Raw genomic sequence first — 21,214 nt, 5'->3', positions numbered from 1 at the left:
TTTATTCTGAATGAACACAATCCATCCATCAGTGCTTAAAGAGTTTTCTAACAGTACATTGACCTTGAATGCGGCACATCGATTTTCAGTAACGCATCACAAATAGGGTCGTTACTGAGTCATCCAGCAGTGGATGTGATTGGGAACAGATTTCTGAAATTCCAATACTATGCCATCTGCCTCTGATGATGGATTGTCCTATTCTACCCCCATCAATCCTCACCTAGGTCTAAAAAATGTGACACCTGTATGAAATTTATCATTATACACAACACAAGACAAAACAAACGGATGCAACTGGGGCATTTCAACAATGTAGGCGCTTCTTGTAAAGATTCTGTTTTGTTTAAAATGGCATTTATTTACAGAGGCTTTTCCTGAGTGGTGATAGTGACATAGATGTAAGCACTTCAGGGAATTAACACTGCAAGTGGGATTGAGCAATAGATAAAAACAGCTTGGATCTTAAACTGTTAGAGGTTAACACTAGATCAATTAAGGAGATTGTTTCTTAGATTGGATTGGACAAATATACACAAACAAAGAAGGGATTAGTGAAATTGAGGAGGGAGAGCAAATAGAAATTAACTGATGTTAAACTAAAAATCAACGGCAAAAAGATTTTATGTTCTTGTAAAATGCCTAATAGTCTTGTTGAAGAGGGGAAAAGTCTCTTCCACTATGAATTTGGAAGTATCTGTAAAAGACCCTTGTCTACAACTAGGAAATAGGCCCTCCAATAGGGGTAGGGTGGAGAGGGCAAAGAGGGCAGTTGCCCCCAGACCCAGTGTTTCAAAGGGGCCTAGAGCTCCAATTGCCATTGCTGCTACTTTGGTGTCAGCAGCGGACAGCACTCAGCACCTCTTTGAATTGCCTCAGCATTACTGGTGCATGTTGTAGAGAGGTGGGAGGACCAGTGCCATGGTCCAGACAGCACTGAGGGACGAATGCCATGGGCCCTACCTCTTGTGCCCTCTTCCAGGTGCAGACCTGGGCACTCTTCCCACTTCAGCTCAGCTGCTAAGAAAGGTCCAGCTGCTACTTCTTCTACAGAACTGGTTATTGCAGTTAGAGTTTGAAAGGGCTAATTTATTTAATGGCCAATAATCACATGTGGGTTTTAGGCCTACAGAGGAAAAGGTAGGAGCAAAATAATGTTTCAGATTGTAAACTGAGTGGCATGGAGATCAGGAAGGAAAGTCCTCACCTTGTCTCAAAATTCAGTCTGGCTTTGGGTACGCAACCCAATAGGTGAATTGGTATTCTTATTCTTTTTCACATAAAATTAGCTATAGACTGATGTGTAACCCTGGGCAAGAGGGCTGAATGCTTTTGTGAGCAAGCAAATTCTGTACACTAATCACCACTCTTGGTTACTAATTACATTGAGAACCTTTTGAAGAACACCCCACTCAGGTTTATTTTAATTTAGTTACTTGGTACTCTCCTGGCTTCCAAGTAGCTTTAAAATGAGTTAATGTTAATATATTTGCATGACAAATAAAGCCAGCAGCTTCTCCACTAGCTAGGGCCAGAAATAACCAACACAAAACTAGACCAAATTAAGACGATGGCTCTCTTATTCCAACACTCCAGCCCATATAACAGCCCCTTCAATGCCCAAATCCTGGGTAAATCAATGCCTGAAAAGGTCATCACATCAAAGTGGTGTCAGGCCAAGCGGATAGTAAGTTTTAAGTTGTAGCCACCTCCCACTTAATGCCCTCTGTTATAGGAACTCAAGTGTATCTGTGGATCACAGTGATGGCAGCAGGACATGGAATGAAGTTCGGTCTCTCAAACAGGCAGCTCCTAATCCAACCCCCATTAAAATAAATAGGAAGGTTCCCATTGAGCAGGTGCTAGATTAAGTCATTAGAACATTATAAGTTAAAAACCTGTTAGCGCTGCTGAGAAATCAGCAAACATCCAAGTGTAGATCCTGGAGAATTGGAGATGCACCATGAGACTGATTCAAGGGTGTAGCCTCATGTAGAAAATACTGCAGTACTCTACTTTTTAATAAGGGTAGCAAGATGCTCATCTAAGAGAATGGTCTCAGAGGGGAGCCATGTTAGTCTACAGCTTCACAAAAAGCAAGCAGTCCTGCGGCAGCTTGAAGATTAACAAATTTATTTATTAGGTAATGAGCTTTTGTAGATAAAACCATGGAATCTGAAGAAGTTGGTCTTACCCACAAAAGCTCATTACCTAATAAATAAATGTTAGTCTTTAAGGCGCTACAGGACTGCTTGTTTTATCAAAGAGACTGGTAAGAGTTTGAGCCAGTCTTGAACAAAGTCTTTCTTGACTATTCTGCTGTATGAGGCCTAACAGCAGTTGAGGATCAAATATCCTTCCCATATTACAAAACTGGATGATATGAATGCCAATCATACATCCTTCATTAAAAAGATAAATATAATCTTCACCATATATTCTATTTGTTTCCTCCAACCTGCCTACATCATTTCAATTTTTTTGAATGAGATACCTCTCATCTATTCCTTTGTCTTACCCCAACACTGAGGAAATTATTCAATAGCACTAGCTAAGTCAAGTGTTATAGATAATGGCGTTGGGTGGCATTGGAAACTATGCTTCCTTACCAAACTTCCCGATAGTCTATATACACACAAAGTAAGAGAGGATAATAAGTGAAATTATGGAAGGATAATCTTGTGGTTACAAGTGAGGAAAGGAACCTGACACCTGGGTTTTATTCACAGCTCAGCCATAGACTTCTTGTATAACCTTGGGTAACTCACTTAATCTTTTTTCATCTCAGAATCTGTAAAACTGGGATCAGAAAACTGACCTTCACACAAGCTCTGTGAGGTATAATGCATTAGTATTTCTTAAGTATTTTGAGATCTTTCATGGAAACACGTATGTAAGTGCTAGATGTTATTCTTATAAAATAATTCCTGTGCATTTTCTGAAGCTTAATTGTGAATCTGACTTGAGGCATGGGGTGACAGCTATAGAGGGGCCTAAGAAATGGAGTTCAGATCCAGATCTTTAAAGTTTGTAGTGGTAGAGAGGAGATATTTCAAATTTGAGTTTTAGGTTTGATTGGATACAGGGCCTTTTTACCCAGCTTGCTCATTTTGAGTAACACCTTACCATGCATGTAGGCTGATTGATGTCAATGAGCTGACTGTAGAATATGTTCTTATTCAGGATAAGGGTAGCAAAACTGTGCACACAAAGATGGGACTACCCACAAAGCTCAGGTTAAGGTCCAGATCTAAATTTCTCCAAAGATTGCTAAGTTCTGCAGGCCAGATTTTTGGCTTGTACCTCTGTTCCATTCGCATATAAATAATATTTAATCAACTGCTGTGCACACTCACATCACTGAAATAATTACTCTTGGGCTCTGTTAAATATATTATTACCCTAGTTCAGTGGCTCCCAAACTTTTCACTAGTGTGGACCCCCTAACACCCCAAAACTTTTACAGACCCCCAGTCATCCCCCCAAACCATTCATGGACCCCAAATCATGCCTCAAACCCTTCACGGACCCCCATCAAAGCCAACTCTAGTGGCTGTGTATATGTCATTAAATGAAAAAGTAAATCACAACATAGATTTTCAAACTGCCATTAACAACACTATTGGAAGATATTTAATTTGAAATAGTTGATTGTCACTTGGCAGTTTATTTAAAACTTACTTTCTATGATCATTTTTATACATCTTTTTTTTCATGGACCCCCTGCAATGCCTTCGTGGGCCCCCAGGAGATGTGCAGAGTCCAGGCTGGGAACCACTGCTCGAGTTTATTCTAAGTTGTTGCCTGCGAAAGCCACTGAAAGCTGATCTGATTGCTATAGTTCATATTTTACGTTTAAAAAGCACAGAAGTATCTGCTGATGTCCTATTCTGCCATCTATGGACTGAGCTAGAGACGAGAATAAAAGTGCTACCTACACCATAATAGCAATGTAATATTTCAGGTCCTCTTCCAATCCTAAGGTGATTCCTTTAAAACCCTAAAAAGGCCACTTCAAACCTTCTCATGTGCTTTGAAAAATAAAGTATGCTTTAGTAAAGATCTGAAGATGGCTGGCGTAACACAAATATTGATGTGCTTTTCTGTAGCTAACCTGCCCTCTGTTTCACCCTCCTCACTTACTGTCCAGAAAATTCAGCTCGTCTCCCTGTTCTTATGGAACAAAGAGACTGTCCGAAGGGGAATCCAACTCATAAGCTACTTTTAACAACATAGTCTGGATGCGCACTTCATTTTTAATATTGCACACAAAGTAGGGCAAAGACAGGGGGCTAGATTCTCTCCCCATTACATTGGAGGTGACCAAAGGAAGCAGAAGTCAGACATGGGTTCCTCAGAGAGGGACAAGTGCCATAATTGTTTTACATCTCCTGCCCTGTGACCCAAAAAGCAAGAGGCATGTAGGGGTGGGAAATGGTGTGTTAGGGCAGAGATGTGCAAAATCAGGGGCAAGCCCTCTCGGGGGCAGGGAGAAATTTACAAGGGGGCACAGCACAATAATGTTTTCAATTTCTATATACTTATTTTCTTACATGTGCCAAAAGGTTTCTTGTCATATGAACATAACTGAAATTTCTGTCAATTTGGATTACATTAGACAGGTTTGGCCTACTAACAAGTGAATGAAGAAGTAAGCCACAATATAGGCCAACAACAAGGTACATAGGTTCGGGTGGTGGGCCAAGTAGAAATATCTGGCAGTTAGAATTAGGAGTCAAGAGTCTAGGCTTCGGGAGGTGTGCTCCATGTGACCTTGAGCAAAGTATATAACCTCTCTGTTCCACGTCAAATGGCAAGACTTCATCATAAATGGGGAGCTTTGGAATAGAGCAGGACAAGAACCAATTGACACTGAAATCGAGAAAGGAAAGTGGGGATGACTAGGCCACACTCTCAGAAAACCATCATCTAGCATAGTCCATCAAGCTTTCACATGGAACCCACAAGGAAAATGCAAAAGAGGAAGACCTCAGTCAATATGGAGAAGACCTGAGATTGAAGGACAACTACTAGGGTACTCCTGGAGCCAGCTAGAAGTTTTGTCCCAAGATGGAGTGAAATGGAGGAGACTTGAAAACAAAAAAACAGTCCAGTAACACTTTAAAGACTAACAAAATAATTTATTAGGTGATGAGCTTTCGTGGGACAGACCCACTTCTTCAAATCATAGCCATACCAGAACAGCCTCAATATTTAAAGCACAGAAAACCAAAAATAGTAACCAAGGTTGACAAATCCGAAAAATATTATCAAGGTGAGCAAATCAGAGAGTAGAGGGGCAGAAGGCGTGGGGGGAGTCAAGAAGTAGATTAAGCCAAGTCTGCAAAAGAATATGCAAAAAAGTATGCAAGAGGAGACTTGTAGATGACCTATGCTCCAAGGGGAGTACAAGGGTTAAGTGGTAGTAGTACCTCAGTTTGATGGTCTGCAAAAAGAGCTGTAATAATGCTTATGTAGCCTTAACTGTGAGAAGACTTCAATTTCCCTTCTCAGGGGTCTCAGATCCTCTGGGTCACACTTACCTAACAGCGCTGGCAGGAATGTTAGGGTTTTATTTTAGAAAGAGCTTTGAGCACCTCCTCTGATCATTGGTTCTCAATGAAGAAACGTTATAACAGGAAAGCTAGTGAAACATATTTAAGTTACATTTTATATATGTCCACCCATAATAACTCCTATGTACATTTTGTTCTTATTAGATATACAGCATATATGTGGGGACAAAGGCATTCGCTATACTTTATAAACTTGCAACATAGTTTCCAGAAACCAGTATGGCATCTGTATATGCATCTGTATATTTTCCCTGGCATGCTTTGCATATATCTCTGACCCCTCCAAACAAACAGCAGAACTTCTCGCCCTTAGAGCAGAGCCATTTATACTACTCGAATTAAGGGATAGTTGATCTTTCAGTGATAAACTCATTTTTTTCAGGAGTATGTGAGTCAAGCATTTTAATTCCCTCAAGACTGAAAGCCCATACCAAGATGCAAAAATGTACGTTTTATATTTTATTTTTCACTCTGTGGCTTCAGGCCAAATCCTGTGCTGATTTATACTGTCAGAACCCCATGATGTCAAAAAAAAAGCTCTCACAGTCTAGACCTCAGATTACAACAGAAGGTTCCTTATACATTAACCTACCCTCTTTAATACCTTAAATTTTACAGGCCGTGATGCAAATTCTGTTCTTTCCCTCAGAAAAAGCTGTGTTGCAGTCAGTGGCACTCCAGCAGAGGAAGTGAAAATAGTTTGGCCCCAGACATTTTTACCGTCTGAGCTTTGCAAATGTTTTGTGCATCTTTTTGCTGATTTGTGGTTGACAGGAATGGATCATTGCTTACTTTGCAAGGCTGAGAAAAACAGAGGTTCAGACTGTGCTCCTGAAGATCCCCTCATGGAGTAAGCTCTTGGTACGCTCAGCTCTGCTGCATCTGACTGTGATGAACTGTGCAGCAGTGCAGCACCTTGTCCCTGGGTGCTCCCTGGTTTCAGGCTGAAGGCAGACAGGAGGGTGGAGATGGGGCAGACTGGAGGAGGGACAGGGGGACTGGGCAGGGGGTATGCATCATTTCCTCAGTGCTGTACAGAGATCTTAGCTGTACCACATAAAAACTCCGAATTGTAACACGGGAAAGCCTCTGAATTGCTTCATCCCTCTTGGGTCCTCAGGCAGAGTCCAACATGGGTGGGGAGCAGCAACTAGCTGGTGGGGCGAGGGAAGAAGCAGGAGACTGACACAGGCTGGGGGCTTCATTTTCCCCTCCCCCACCCATTCCTATAAAAATGTCACAGCCCAACCTGTCCTCTTATTCCCCTTCTGGAAAGCAAGAGTCTCACAGACAGGGAGGCTCCTCAGAGGGCAGTGGAAGAGGAGAGTGGATCCCAACAGCAGCAGCAAGAGGTCCAGGTGCCATTTCAGGAGAGCAGGGGGCAGGAAGTGGGGGGTTAGCAGCTGTGCATGCCAGGATGCTGGTTGCTTTTCTGCCTATTCACCTGGCTGTCAGGGAGCAAAGGGAAAGTACGCAGATTGTGTGAAGTTCTCCTCTGCCTCTCTCCTCACCAGCTGAGGGCAAGAGGCATGCATGCAAGCTGTGTACTTCCCCTTCATTCCCTGACAGTCAGGAGAGTGGGAAGAAGAGCATGCTGTGCCCTGGGACACACAGCTGCTGCTGCCTTGCCCTCTCAAAATGGTGCACTTGAAATTACTGGGGGCAAGAATTTCACCCTCCATTTTACATATGCACAGGATGAACAAGGCGGGACAGGCCATTTTGAATTTTGTGTTTCTTACATCGCTGTTATTCAGCCAAACATTATTCGTCTGATTCATAGGCACCCTCTCTTGCTCTGGGTACACCCTGGTGTAATTCCATTGGTTTGAACAAAGTTAGCCATCCTTTCTGACTGTGAGCTGAGAGAGAAGAGTCAGGCACTGAAATGTTGGGAGCAGCAAAGATGATCCCACATTTGCTTCCTGTTGGGTTCTTACACCTTCCTCTGGAGCATCAGGTGCTGGCCACTGGCAGAAAAAGGAGACTGGAGTAGTAGTCATTGGAACAGATGCCAATTCCTACATTGCAATGATTTACAAAGAGAATTCCAAGCCTTTAGTATTTGTTTCTCCTTGCAGGGGCAGGGGCGGGGCATACTACTGCTCAACCAGCTAGCCCCTTCCTATGTGTAATGCCATTCACACTGAATGTTGTTTAGTTGAAAAGTAGCTATTTCATTTCAAAAATATGCACAGGTAGGCTCTTGAATTCAGAAATTGCTGTTTTCAGGTTGTAACCCCAAGGACACTGAGACCACTAACAAGAGAGAATGAAGTCTCTGGGCTATAGCTCTGGCTGAAAGGCAGCTGACTTTTAGCTCATGTGGTAGAGCAAAGGGCTTTAGACCCTAAGGTCAGAGGTTCATTCCCTCCTGCTGACAACCTGGGTGTGTTGACCGTATGATGTCATAAAACAATGTTCTCCACACAGCAACCTTTGCTCTTACTATACATCTCACTACAGCCATTTTGACAATTAGGCCATTGATCCATAGATTTAACTCCAGTAAGACATTACTCATTCTTGGAAATTACAGTGCTCACCTCTCTCTCTCTGTCTCTGTCTCTCTCTCTTTCTCTGTCTCTTATACTTACATGGGAGGGTTTGCAAGCCTATTTCTATGGATCTAATTAATGCATGTGGCATGCTTCTGGTGTAAGGTAAAAGAAATGTTTTTAGACATCTTGGGAATAAGCACATTCCAGCAGCAACACAAGCAAGTCTTTATGCTGTTCACTGTGGGAGAGAATGCTCGGCGACAAAGCAACAATGCGTTTTCATTTGAAACAACACTGTTTGAAGAGGAAAAAATGATTAACATTTGTGAGAGAAGCTTGCAAGAATTCTATATGGTTTTATGAAGTGGTTTTGTAGTCCCTAACTTTGTAAAATAAGCCTTCTGGTAGCACAAAAGATCAGATCCCACTTCACACCCCAAAGGTCGTGAAAAGTTCAGTTTCACCAGGAGTGGTTAACCAATACACTTTGTTCTGCATGTAGGGAGACTGCCAGTTCTTGTATACCTCTAAAGCAGACGGTCTCATGTTTGTCACTGTTCTTCCAGCTTATTTGAAATCGACTGTTAACCTGCTTTCTTCAAGGTCCCTCTCCTTCCGTGTAGCTCTTAACAAGGCAAGAAGTTCACTCCTTCCTATTGGGCATTACTCCATTTAAAACAGAGGTAATTTTAATGGAAGTATTCCATACCTACAGATGTCACCTCTGCAGGAACATAATACACCTAGTTTACAGCACCTCAGTCATGGATTGTTCTCAAACTATAGAAAAATAAATAAGAATAACATATAAATTGCTTTAAAAAACACCTTGAATTATGGAAAACTTGGCATCATTCACTGTGGTAATGAAAAATAGGCAGATATTATTTTACATAAAGTAAGTTACCAGTCACATACCAATAATAGAAGGTATTATCATCAGTATGTATTTATACAGTACCTAGCACAAAGGGGTTCCAGTCTAGGGTAGGCGTTCATAGATGCTACCAAAATGCAACTAATAATATCTTAAAATGCAGATAATAATGGTACCTTCAAGGGTTGGGTTTTAGTGTTCAGGATAAATGTTCTTTTTCATTGATTTGAATTTCAAATACAGTGACTAAAAATGGCCATACAAAGATAGGGATGAAGCTGTAATATATGGGGATTGCTTCTCGACCTTTTAAGGGTTCAAATCATGTGTATAATCTGTACATTGTTCAATGTATCATCTGCGCACATACAGAGAACAATAGCTTATTTATTGAATCCTTATGTCTTTTAACTGGTAGTGTTCAGTACATACAGTACACTGAGTTGTCCTTTTTGTAGGATAGGATTATGTCTATAAAATGATTAGTGTTAGACTGATTGTTTTAAAATAACTCAAGCAGCATCTGAATTTATTTACATACATGATACTGCCTTCCATAAACACAGCTGGACTCAGAATGTCAATTCAAGGATATTTTTGGAAGTTCATCCAACAGTTCAGCTGGAATAAAGACATCTTACTTACTCAGTCTTAGGTTTTTCTTTCCCTCCAAGGACCAAGGGCCCAGTACTGGGAAGTACTAGGTAGCCTCAGTTCCCATTGATTTCAGTGGTAGTTGGTGACCTATTCTATCCATAGGCGTGCCTCAGTAGTACTCAAGATCTAGGTTAAGCTAGTTATGAGATTGAAAACAAGGAGAAATTCTGCTTCTTTTCTCTCTCTCTGGCTAAGTCTACACAGGCAGCTTTTGTCGACAGAGGTCACTGTCAACAGAGAAAACCCAGCAAAACTTCTGTTACCAGTTAGCATCTACATGCAAAAGCAGATTGAAAGAGTAATTTGCTTTGTTGACAGGAGCAGCTAGACTGCCCTGCCCTCTATCTCGACAGAACAGCTGACCAGAAGTGTCTACACAAAACCCTGTCAACAGAGGTGCTCTACCTGATCGGAGAGAGGTATAACGCTGAACAGCTGAGTCTTGTCAACAAACTCTCAACAGAGCACTTTAGCCATGTAGACACTCTGCAAGTTTTGTCAATGGAAACCCAGTTTTGTCGACAGCAGCTGCCCATATAGCGTGGCCTCCTTCTCTCTCACAGTCATTGGCTGTGTCTACATATTCAGCACCTCATTAGAATGCCGGCAGCCTCAGCACTTCGAAAATGACACGGCTCACTGCCGTGTGGCTCATCCAGACAGGGCTCCTTTTCGAAAGGACCCTGGCAACTTTGAAATCCCCTTATTCCTATCTGCTGTTAGGAATAAGGGGATTTTGAAGTTGCTGGGGTCTTTTCAAAAAGGAGCCCCATCAGGACAAGCCACGTCAATTTTGAAGTGCTACGGCTGCCGGAATTCTAATGAGGCGCTAAATATGTATTCAGTGCTTCATTAGTAAATTTTGAAATTGCCATTTGCATGGCCATTTTGAAGTTTTGGGCCAGTGCAGATGTAGCCATTATCTCTCACACACATAAATCTCTCATGCTAGAAGATCCTGGATATGGCAGAACCATGGTTATAACTCAAATTCAGAAATACACCTTTACCAGAGTAACCACTTTGGAATTTAATATTGCTTTTCAGTTAGGAGATTAGCTTCTCCCCAGTTGTTTGCTTTTGAAGTTAGGATAATATAAGTCATCATTTCAAAGATACTTCGAAACCTCAGTACTGGCATCAGAGAGCCAGTGTTTCAATATCACTGGCTTTGATCTCGTTTTGCTGAGAAGATTTTCCTATTTAAAGAAAAAGAGACATGTCAAGATATTGAAAGCTCTAATGGTTTTTGTACCTGTTCCAAGATCATCAATGCACTGTATAATTAAAAAGTTCTCTTGTTTTAGATGTTTGTTCTACTGCCACATGGGACTTAAGCATTGCAAATGCAGGATCATTTTTACATATTCTGTAATTATTTATTTGTGTTACAGTCACAACAAAACACTTCAGACATTATTAGGGCCCCATTGTGCTAGATTCTGTATTATTTGTATTGCAGTAGAGCCTGGAGGCCCAAGTGGAGGCTATGTTATGATACTTGCTATACAAATATAGTGCAAGGGTCACTCGCCTAGAGGAGCTTACAATGTAAATAGCCAAGATAAGTCAAAAGCAGGGAGAGGAGGAATCTGTACTAACCTCATTTTGATAGACGAGGAACTGAGGCACATTATGATCAATGACCAAATCTACTAAAGTACCTGGAGATAGGTGGAGTGGGCAAATAGGATGTCTCTCCCTGGACATCAACTTCTGTGAGCACCAAATCAATGTCCAGTTTCACAGCCATTTGGGGAGGAACTGAAAATATTTACTGCCCCAGGTAGCAAAACACAAAGTTTCAGCTCTGCAGAGGGCTATACCATGGCTTGCCTGGATCTGGCCCTCAGCGTTCAGGGCTCTGGCCTGCAGCAGGGTGGGTGGCATGGAGATCCAAGCCTCACGGCCCAGAGTCAAGCAAGCCGGTGATAAATCTGGCCCAGGAGATTTGTCTGGGCAGGGCAGGAAGTAGCTCCATGAACTGCCGTTGCCACGCCTCCCAGCGTGTCCCTACACTAGCACCTTGGGGGAATGGCAGCAAAGCACTGCCTGGAAGCTTTCCCCCTCTGCTCTGGTTGGCTGCAATCCTACCCAATCAGAGCAGCAGGAGCTGCAGTGCCTGGGAGCAATGCAGAAGCTGCTCCACGTAAACTCCTCTGACATTGCCCAGACTCCACACCCTCAAGCTGGTCCTGCACCCATCTCCTGCCCAAAACCGTTCACCTACACATCACTCCCACTACCCCTCCTGCCTCAATCTCCACCCCCAATCCACTCCTGCACCCTCTCCTGCCCAGACCCTGACACTGCTCTGGCACGACCTTCCTGCCCAGACCCCTCACACTTAGACCACTCCCACACCCCCAACCCACTCAGACTCCCACCCCCAGCCTGCTCCTGCACCTCTTCCCACCCAGATGCCCCACCTCGAGCCCAATGCTGCATGCACCCTCCCACCTAGATTACCACCCTCAGCCCACTCCTGCACCCCACTCCCACCTAGATTGCCCACCCACAGCCCACTCCTGTAGTCTCCCACCCACCCAGTTCCCCCGGCACCCAGCCTGCTCCTGCACTCTTCCTCCCAGATCCCCCACCCCAAGCCCATTTCCTGGCAGCCCCTTCCATTTTGTCCCCACCTCAGAGCCTGGTCAGGGCCTACAAAATCTACCAGCCCTGAATCCCTAACCCCTTTGCCCCCTGCTCTGGAGCAGTGTGAGAGGAATGAGGCGGGGGTGGGGGGGGGGTTTTCAGCCAAAGGCTATGTCAGTGTGGTTTGTGTCTGCTCGTTTTTTTGTTTCTCATTTGTGTGGCCACCAAGTGTTTTTTTACATGGGTCAGTGGCCCCTGAACCAAAATAAAGGTTTCCCACCCCTGCATTAGGTGTATGATTGACATCCAAGTATCTTTGCAAATCTGGCATTTCACCCATGAAATCTGGACATACCTCGGAGACAAAACCAGGTCTCCTAAGGCTCAGTGCACTGCTTTACTCAGAAAACTGTTGGACATAATGCTTGCTTCACTGCTTTTGTTTACTTTGAGTTTTGCAGCTATGAGGTCTGGTCCAGTTGAAAACAGACATGGTTTCCTAGCTAATCAAAAGTGCACTAAATCTAAAAGGAATCCATCCATGTCAGCAGATAGACTTCTAGCTCTTTTTAAAAGTGAAGTACTAACAACATTTATTGTGCCCCCATGCTCTACTCTCTTTTGCTGAACGCCACATACAATGTGATTTTCTTTGATTATTCAGATTGTTTTCTTTTTCATATTTTACATTTTGGAGGTGAAGAATTTCTTGGGTGGGGGGACACACGTTCCCATAAGGCATCCTTTCAACTGTCACAAGAAATGCAAAGGAAATAGCAAATGGATGTGGTTGTTTTTCTGGCTAATTGATGTAATTAGAAGTGGAAGCTTATGGCAAACATATTTCTGGAACTTATCTGACCTGGGCCTCCACAAACATCTGACATAGAAATAATGGGCCAAATTATGGCTTCAGTAACTAACATGCAGAATTTAGCCTAGCAGTTTTGTGCACATAGCAGAATTAGTTTAACTAGTGAGTTGAGGAAAGGATAAAAGCACTACTTTGATGGAAAGTCCCTGGAGCTGTGTGCATAACCCAATTGGTATAAAAGAAAGAAAATTTTCATGAAAATATAGCTGTAAAAGTGTGAGGAAAAACCCTAACCAAACAGATCTTGCAAATTTCATATAAAGAGTGCTGGTTGGTTTTGTCATATGATTCTCTTTTTTACAATGTAAAAACTAAAATGTTAGAGATGCACAGGGAATCTCTAGTCACTGGTCTTGTAACTTTCAGAAGGTGTTTTTGGAGTTTAAGGTTAGATGCATAAATGAATATACATATACAGTCTTTGTATTAACAATCCTATTAAACTTCCCATCCCTTCCCCTCCCCCTTGTTTCAGAAGAATGTCCTATCATTAACTGCTATCTGGAATCGACAGTAGAGTCATTTGAACTCTGGCTCCCAAGGGTCTACTCCTTTACTTCCTGCTCTAGGAATAAGGTGTGTATTGATTAGATATCAGGCTGTAATTGGGCTCCAATCTCTGTGCCTCAAGCTATATGATGGAGATGACAGGAAACAGATACCCTGTTGCTACTTGTAAATAGTCTGGTTGAACAAAATGGTTTGTAACCACTTCAGTGCCACAGTCTTTTATTACTAGACTGGAGAGTGTTGATCACTTAGTTTGATGGTGTTTCTTGGCAGTAGAAAATATCTCTTTCTAAAAGCACTAAAGTTATTTTAAATGAACAGAATTCTCCTTTCCATAACCAAAAATTATCTAATAGTGCATAGCTTGGTAATTATACAGCAAGCACATTGGAGACATAAAATTAATTAAGTCCATAACCTTAATCTGGCACCCATTGACTAAGTTAAGAAAAGAACATGTTCATTATGGGTGCATCTACACTTGCATTCCTCTTTCGAAAGACGTATACAAATGAGGGAAATAGAAAATGCAAATGAGGTATAAATTTGCATATTTGGCACCTCATTTTCATGTTCTTGTTTTAAAAGAGCTGCTTTCGAAAGAAGAAAACCAGTGTAGACACTGCTCTTTCGAAAGTGAACCCCATAGGGAAGAAGGATTCTTTCAAAGATGGGGTTCATTTTCGAAAGAGCAGTGTCTACACTGGTTTTCTTCTTTTGAAAGAAGCTCTTTCAAAATAGGAATATGCAAATTAGGTGTCAAATATGCAAATGTACACTCCATTTGCATTTTCAATTTCCCTCTTTTGCATACCTCTTTCAAAAGAGGAGTGCAAGTGTAGATGCAGCCTATGGCTATGTCTACACTAGCACACTACATCAAAGTAGCCTATTTCGATGTAAGAACATCAAAATAGCCTACATCGATGCGTATAGTCTATATGTTCTCCAGTGCTGGTGCCATCAACGTTCAATGTCAAAGTAGTGATGGAGAACGTCGAAAGGAGCCCCCCGGAAGGAAATGCGGAGCATCCACACACACAAGCGCTCCCAATAGAAATAAGGGGCCAGCAAAGCCCCAAGCCGCTCCCTTAAAGGGCCCCTCCCAGACACACTCAGCCTGCACAGCATGAGATCCCCAGAGCCAACAACTGGTTGCAGACCCCGTGCACACAGCATAGACCCCCAGCTGCAGCAGCAGCAGCAGCAGCCAGAAGTACTGGGCTAAGGGCTGCTGCACGCGGCGACCATAGAGCCCCGCAGGGGCAGGACAGAGTGTCTCTCAACCCCTCAGCTGATGGCTGCCTTGGAGGACCCCACTATTTCGACGTAGCAGGACACGGATCGTCTACACACACCCTACTTCAACACTGAACGTCGAAGTGGAGCGCTATTCCCATCTTCGGATAGGAATAGTGATTACAACGTCTCACCACCTAACATTGATTTCAACGTTGAAATAGCACATGGTGCGTGTAAACGCGATGCGTACTATTTCAACATTGTGCCAGCTACTTTGAAGTAGCCGGCTAGTGTAGATGCACCCTATGCGTCTGTAGAAGGTTATAGATGCTGAAGATCTGGTGCAGCTCTCCCAAGATGTTGTCTCCTCTGTCCTGATTGCACTGGAATAAACATGCCTATTGGAAACAAAACTGCTAGGCAGTAAAGAGATCACATGTCTTGCTTTGGTATGGCAAGTTACTAGCTCCCTACCCCTGTGTCTACACGTTCCCCTTCCTTTCGAAAAGGGCATATTAATAAGCGGGTTCCAAAGATGCTAATAGGCACTGCAATGAATATGCAGCACCTCTATAGCATAATGGTAGCTGTGGCGTTTAGAAAGTGCAGCTTTTCAAATTGCATGCCTCCCGTGGAGACAGGAACTTCTGAAAGGACCTCCTCCCAGTTTTCGAAAGCCCTTCTTCTGATCACCAGATAAGAAGAAGGGCTTTGGAGAACTGGAGGGGGGCGGTCCTTTTGGAAGGTCTCGTCTCCACGGGCGGCGCGCAATTCAAAAAGCCACACTTTCGAATCACCATGGCCGCCATTATACTAATGAGGTGCTGCATATTCAATACAGCACCTCATTAGCATCTTTCGAACCCACTCATTAACATGCCCCTTTCAAAAGGAAGGGGCACGTGTAGACACAGGGTACATGTGGGCATTCAAAAGAGACAGGCATATATCTACATTTTATATGACAAGCTTGGAAGCTTCAGGCAAGATTCTGATTTCAAGGGAACGATCTGAAAGCAATGCAGTTTTTATCATTAAGAGGAGGCTTGGTAACCCACTGAAGTGAGAAGTGAAAGCACTCACCCTTCTAAGAAGGACAGACTTGGAATGTTTTTCTTCTATATTTATCTCTTTTTTCAGTCCTATAAAAAAGATTACAGAACGGACATTTGGTTTATTCTGATCAGTGATTTATCTGTGAAATTTTTGGAGGCGGGAGGTGGGGGGGGGGACCAGGCAAAGTTCTCAGAGCTGTGGTCTAAAGTAATGAATGTGTTGCGATAATATATTTAGCACATGATAAGGCAAACCACGGAAAATATATAGTAGAGGGAAAGAACGCATTCTCTGGCTGAGAAGTTATTGAATGTTTAATGCCAGGGAACACATAGTTTAGGGGGATGGGGATTTCCCTGTCTTCCACTGTGCAAATAAATCACTGATTCCTGTGCTGATATGTACTTCATGTCTGTCTTTGGAACAGATTTTGTATGGCTATGAAAGGCATTTCTATCACAGTTACACACTGAAGGCAATTTGATTTTGCATATAACCATTTACATGCCACAGCTCCTTAGATTAGCCTGACGTTTCCTTAACACATCTTATTAGTTTAAAAAAACAAAAAACAGAAATAGTGTAAGTATTTTGTGCAGTTAAAATGTTTCACAGAGGAAACATTTCTAAGTATTAATAAACTCAGTAAACTCTAGGGTGCATATTACAATTACATGTGTAATCTGGATTTTATAATCATGTATGATCAGGGTTATTCACCTTTCACTTTTTGTAGAGCCTGATTCTCCTCTCATTGACATGAATTTTACACTAATGTAATACTGCTGACTTCATCTAAGTAAATCCTGGTTTACTCCAGAATTTCTGAAAGAAAAATGGGGCCTGGAGTGTTGGCCTTCTAACCAACATGACTTTATCGCCTCTGGTGTTTTAAGTGAGACCAGTATTTAAGGCAAATTATTCCTCAGTAACAAATTCTTTTAAAAATCCCATTATTTCCAGTTTGCAAAATAATGATTTGCACCATAGTTGTCGCATACTAGGCTTATGAAAAAGAAAGGAGAGTAATCTTACTATTTTAGACCTCTGCTGAGGTCCACTCAGTTAGGATAAGGAAATCAATAAGAGTAACATTGATACAGGAAGTCATGAAAGGAAGGGAAACCTTTCTACAGTCAGTTTATGTGGGTTTCAAATGATGGGTTTTAGAGAGAAAAGACCTGTGATCCATAACTCATGTGGGTACTTGGCAGATGCTGTCAAATATTAGATTCTGATGCTCCCCCAAATGTGGGTTAGTGATGTGATATCAATGGAACATTGTAAAATCATAAGAAGAGGAAGAAACTCAATGAGAAAAATTACATTGAGAAGTAGATGTTTTCTGTCACACACTGAGCCTAATTCAACCCATTGACATGAGTGGTCATAGACAGAAGTTCAGTCAGATACTTAAATTTGCATAGTATGATGGGAGAAGTAATTCACTTATTTATCAAGGCATAATACCTTCCCAGTCATGTTTGTGACTTCAAGATTAATTTTGGATTGGGATCCAAATTCTTCCTAAGTCCCAGTGTTCAGATGCAGTGTTTTCTTGAGTACATTGTAAAACAAAAGGTCAATGGGTCAGCAGAAGTTTTGGGAGGAAGGTAGAAATGGTTGAAAGCTCATTAGAACTTTTGTTTTCTGCCATTTTGGTTTAAATACAAGAATAGAATTTGATTTTTGAAGAGATTCTGCCTTAGTTGCTGCTGCTAAAGCATTGTGCTGCCATAGCCCACGATTTTTCTGGCAGCCTACATCATGTCATAGCCTAGGTGGTGGATCCTCATAGTCTCAGAGCCAGGGCTGTTAATGCTGGGGTGGAGCTCAGCTCCAGACCCCCCTAAAGGGTAGAGGTCTTCAGTAGAAGGGGTTGGTCTAGTGGCAGCAAACGCTCAGCATCACCCAGATTGAACCATGTGGGGCTCCTGCAGCAATGGAAAGGACCCTGGGAACAGCAGCGGTGAGTCCCTTTAAGCAGCCAGGCGCTGAGGCAGCTGGCCCTTGGCTTCCCCACTTAGCAGCTCTGCTCAGAGCCCAGGCCCACGTATGCTCAGCTGCATGCTGATGGGACAAGCCAACATTTGACTCTGATGATTTACCCCAGTTGAGAGTCTTACACATAAAGACCAGAATAGGCCAGTATGACTGCCTTGTTTGACATCCTGCATAACATGGACTACATGGTGACAAGTATCAGAGGGGCAGCCATGTTAGTCTGTAGCCACAAAAACGACGAGAAATCCTGAGGCACCTTATAGACTAACAGATTTATTGCAGCATAAGCTTTCGTGGGCAAAGACCCACTTCGTCACATGTACTTGACAAAGTTCATCTTTGCCCACGGAAGCTTATGGTCCAAAAATCTGTTAGTCTATAAGGTACCACAAGACTTCTCGTTTTTATATGCTATGCTGATATCTGAAGAAGTGGGTCTTGCCCACAAAAGCTCATTATCTAATATATAAATGTGTTTGTCTTTGAGGTGCTACAGGACTGCTTGGGGTATTTTTGTTTGTTTGTTTGTTTTTTGAAGTACAGACTAACATGGCTACCCCTCTGAGACTATAGGCTATGTGTTTTCTCTCTCCTCTGTGGAACAACAAAGGTCACATTGTACTAAAAGATGCCCATGGCCCTGGTTCAGGCCAGAGAACTGACTCTTCTTTAGTTACAATATTTCTTCAGACCTGGTATTTTTAAGCACATAAATGATTTTACGGGAAACTCCTTGGCTTCTAAAATTGCTAAAAATAATAATAATAATACTAACAATAATAATAAATTTATAAAATCAAGAGCATAGTATGATTTTAAAATAAAAACCCATGATTTTTACAGCATTAAAACTGGTTACACTTTGATTTTCCAAGATGGCTGTAAGTAGAAATGAATTGTACTACATGCCTGATCATAATTGCTTTCTGTGTGGAGAGGTCTTTTTTCAGGTCGGTTTGGCTGCTGCTGTTTTAATCAGAAGGCTGTCTATTTGTATGTTAATAGTTTCATCCCAGTTTATTAGGTTTGTTGATGGAAAAGCAAAAATCAGTCGCTTCACTATTTTCAAGCTTCACTATTAATCTACATTTTTGTGCTAACCCTGAACCATTTCAGCATCCTCTGCCTTAAATCGTCTTAATGAAAGCATGAAGAATGACAAAATACTCCCTTTCATAAAAGCAGAAGGCTATGCCAATTCACTTTCAACATGCTCATTCAGTGGAACTGAGGTAAATATGTTGCTCCACAGGTGCTTTTCCTTGAAATAACATACTCCCTAGTAATCCATTAAATTCATCTCATGCTCTGTTTAGTGCCTAGTCTCTGAACTGCCTAGCTGGTTAAGGTCATTGTAATAATAGGGACAGGTTAAACAGCATGTGTATGTGTAACTCCAGTGTACACTATGACCACAATATAGATAAGACAAGACAGGCAGCATTAGATGTGTGATCTCGCCTAGAACTGACAGAATACCTTCCCCTTCTGTATCTCCATAAAGGCTAAACCCTTTAGGGATTAGATAAAGGCTATCAGATCTGAAACTCAGGTTTCCTGAAGATAATTTAGTGGTGCTAGAAACAGCAGATCAGTAAATGAAATCTTGTCCATTTCCTTTCATTTACTCAGCAAGCACAAATTGAGCATGAACAAGCTAATTGTCCCATCACGGGGGTGGGGAGACTGTCTTGCTATAACACCAATGCTAATGAAAGCAGAAACATTGTAGTCTCTGTCCCCATGTCATGGCTAGCGTCTGCTAAAGTAGTGGCGAGAAACCTAAACTTCACCATGGCTTGGCTCCTGGCATGGTGAGGTGCTAGCACAAAAAGGGTGGAAAATGGACTCCATATTTCCTTTAGGAACTCCTAGAGGATAAGACACTACATTGCTCAGTCCTCAATTAATGCAGTCAAACAATTGAGGCCCTATTACACTGAACCCAATCTAGCACCAGCCATCCCTTCCATGAGCTTATTATTATTATTATTATTTTCTGTGAAGACCTGACAGGGTTTATTTTATTTTTTCCTTTGCAGGGAATTGGGAAGTATAATCACTGGTAACTAATCAAACATCTTTCATATACCCATAAATATATAAAGGCAGATAAATGATTAATTATTGGGCTGAGCCATTTCAAATGAGAACTCATCTAAATGAGCAGATTTATTTCCAGAGCCACCTGAGTGTAAATCTAACTGTTTTATGAAAATCTGAGTCTAAAATATGCTTGTATTTGAAGACAGAAAGATGGGTTATGAGCAGCTGCACAACTGTCTATGCAAACCACTGGGAAAAGAACAATGTAAGACATGGTCAGCTATAATCTGTGGCCAGTCTAACTCGGTATTGTTAATTTACATGCAGGATTAGGTGGGAGGGGGTGGAAATAAATGGTTTAGAAATGGTTAACAGTGTTCAAATTTTCTTATTTCCAGAGACTCTTGTTTCTCATTTAGAATGGTGGTGAAAAAGGAAACAAACATTCTTACTTTTTGGTGAGTTCCATCCCCTACCCACTTTTTATGAAATGCTTTAATATACAGACAGAGCTGGCCACTCTAGTGGAATATGAATCTGTCAAAGTTTCTCTAATCAGCTGTACTCTACACAGTTATTTATGCAGAAGATGTAAAAATGGAATACAAGTGTGGCCAAAACAGCTATGTCCCTCTACGAGAAATCATGACCTCATACTACTAAAATGTATATCTGCATACAGATAGAACATTTCCCATGTTAAGAGATACATTAGAAGTGAACATACATCACAACTGTTAATGTAGAAGAGGATGAACTTTTTCTCTTGTATATTGCCATGCACACAAGGAAAGTCGGAGATTTACTTTTATTCCAAATGATTTACCAACTTTTCTATATGCCCCTCCCATGAGTGAAATGCACTCTATACTGAGAGCTTGCACAAAACGTAACAATAAGTCCTGTTAGAACCCTGTTTGGAAGGGTTAATGTGAAAACACCTTGTTCTGGGCTGTTGTACAAAGTGAATCTTACCTTGGCGCACATCTTCTTTTCGTAAGAATTTGTGCACTAAAACCTCCAATTATATTTGTAGAAATTTATTTTCGTAGTTAAACAAATATTTGCAGAAAACACTAACACAAATTGCTATTATAATAGTAACTACAGTACTACTAACAATAATACTTGGCTCTCATCTAGTGCTCTTCATTAGCAGTTTGCAAAGCACTTTCTCTCCGCAACAGAACCCATGCCTGTTTTGAATTGGAGTAATGCTAATGCATTAATTCAGCACATCCTTGTGCTGGGGAAGTAGCCATGATACAATTTTAAT

The sequence above is a fragment of the Carettochelys insculpta genome, chromosome 14 (assembly GCF_033958435.1).
Source record: "Carettochelys insculpta isolate YL-2023 chromosome 14, ASM3395843v1, whole genome shotgun sequence".
Classification (NCBI taxonomy): Eukaryota; Metazoa; Chordata; order Testudines; family Carettochelyidae; genus Carettochelys; species Carettochelys insculpta.
Note: the sequence above shows the minus strand (reverse complement) of the source record.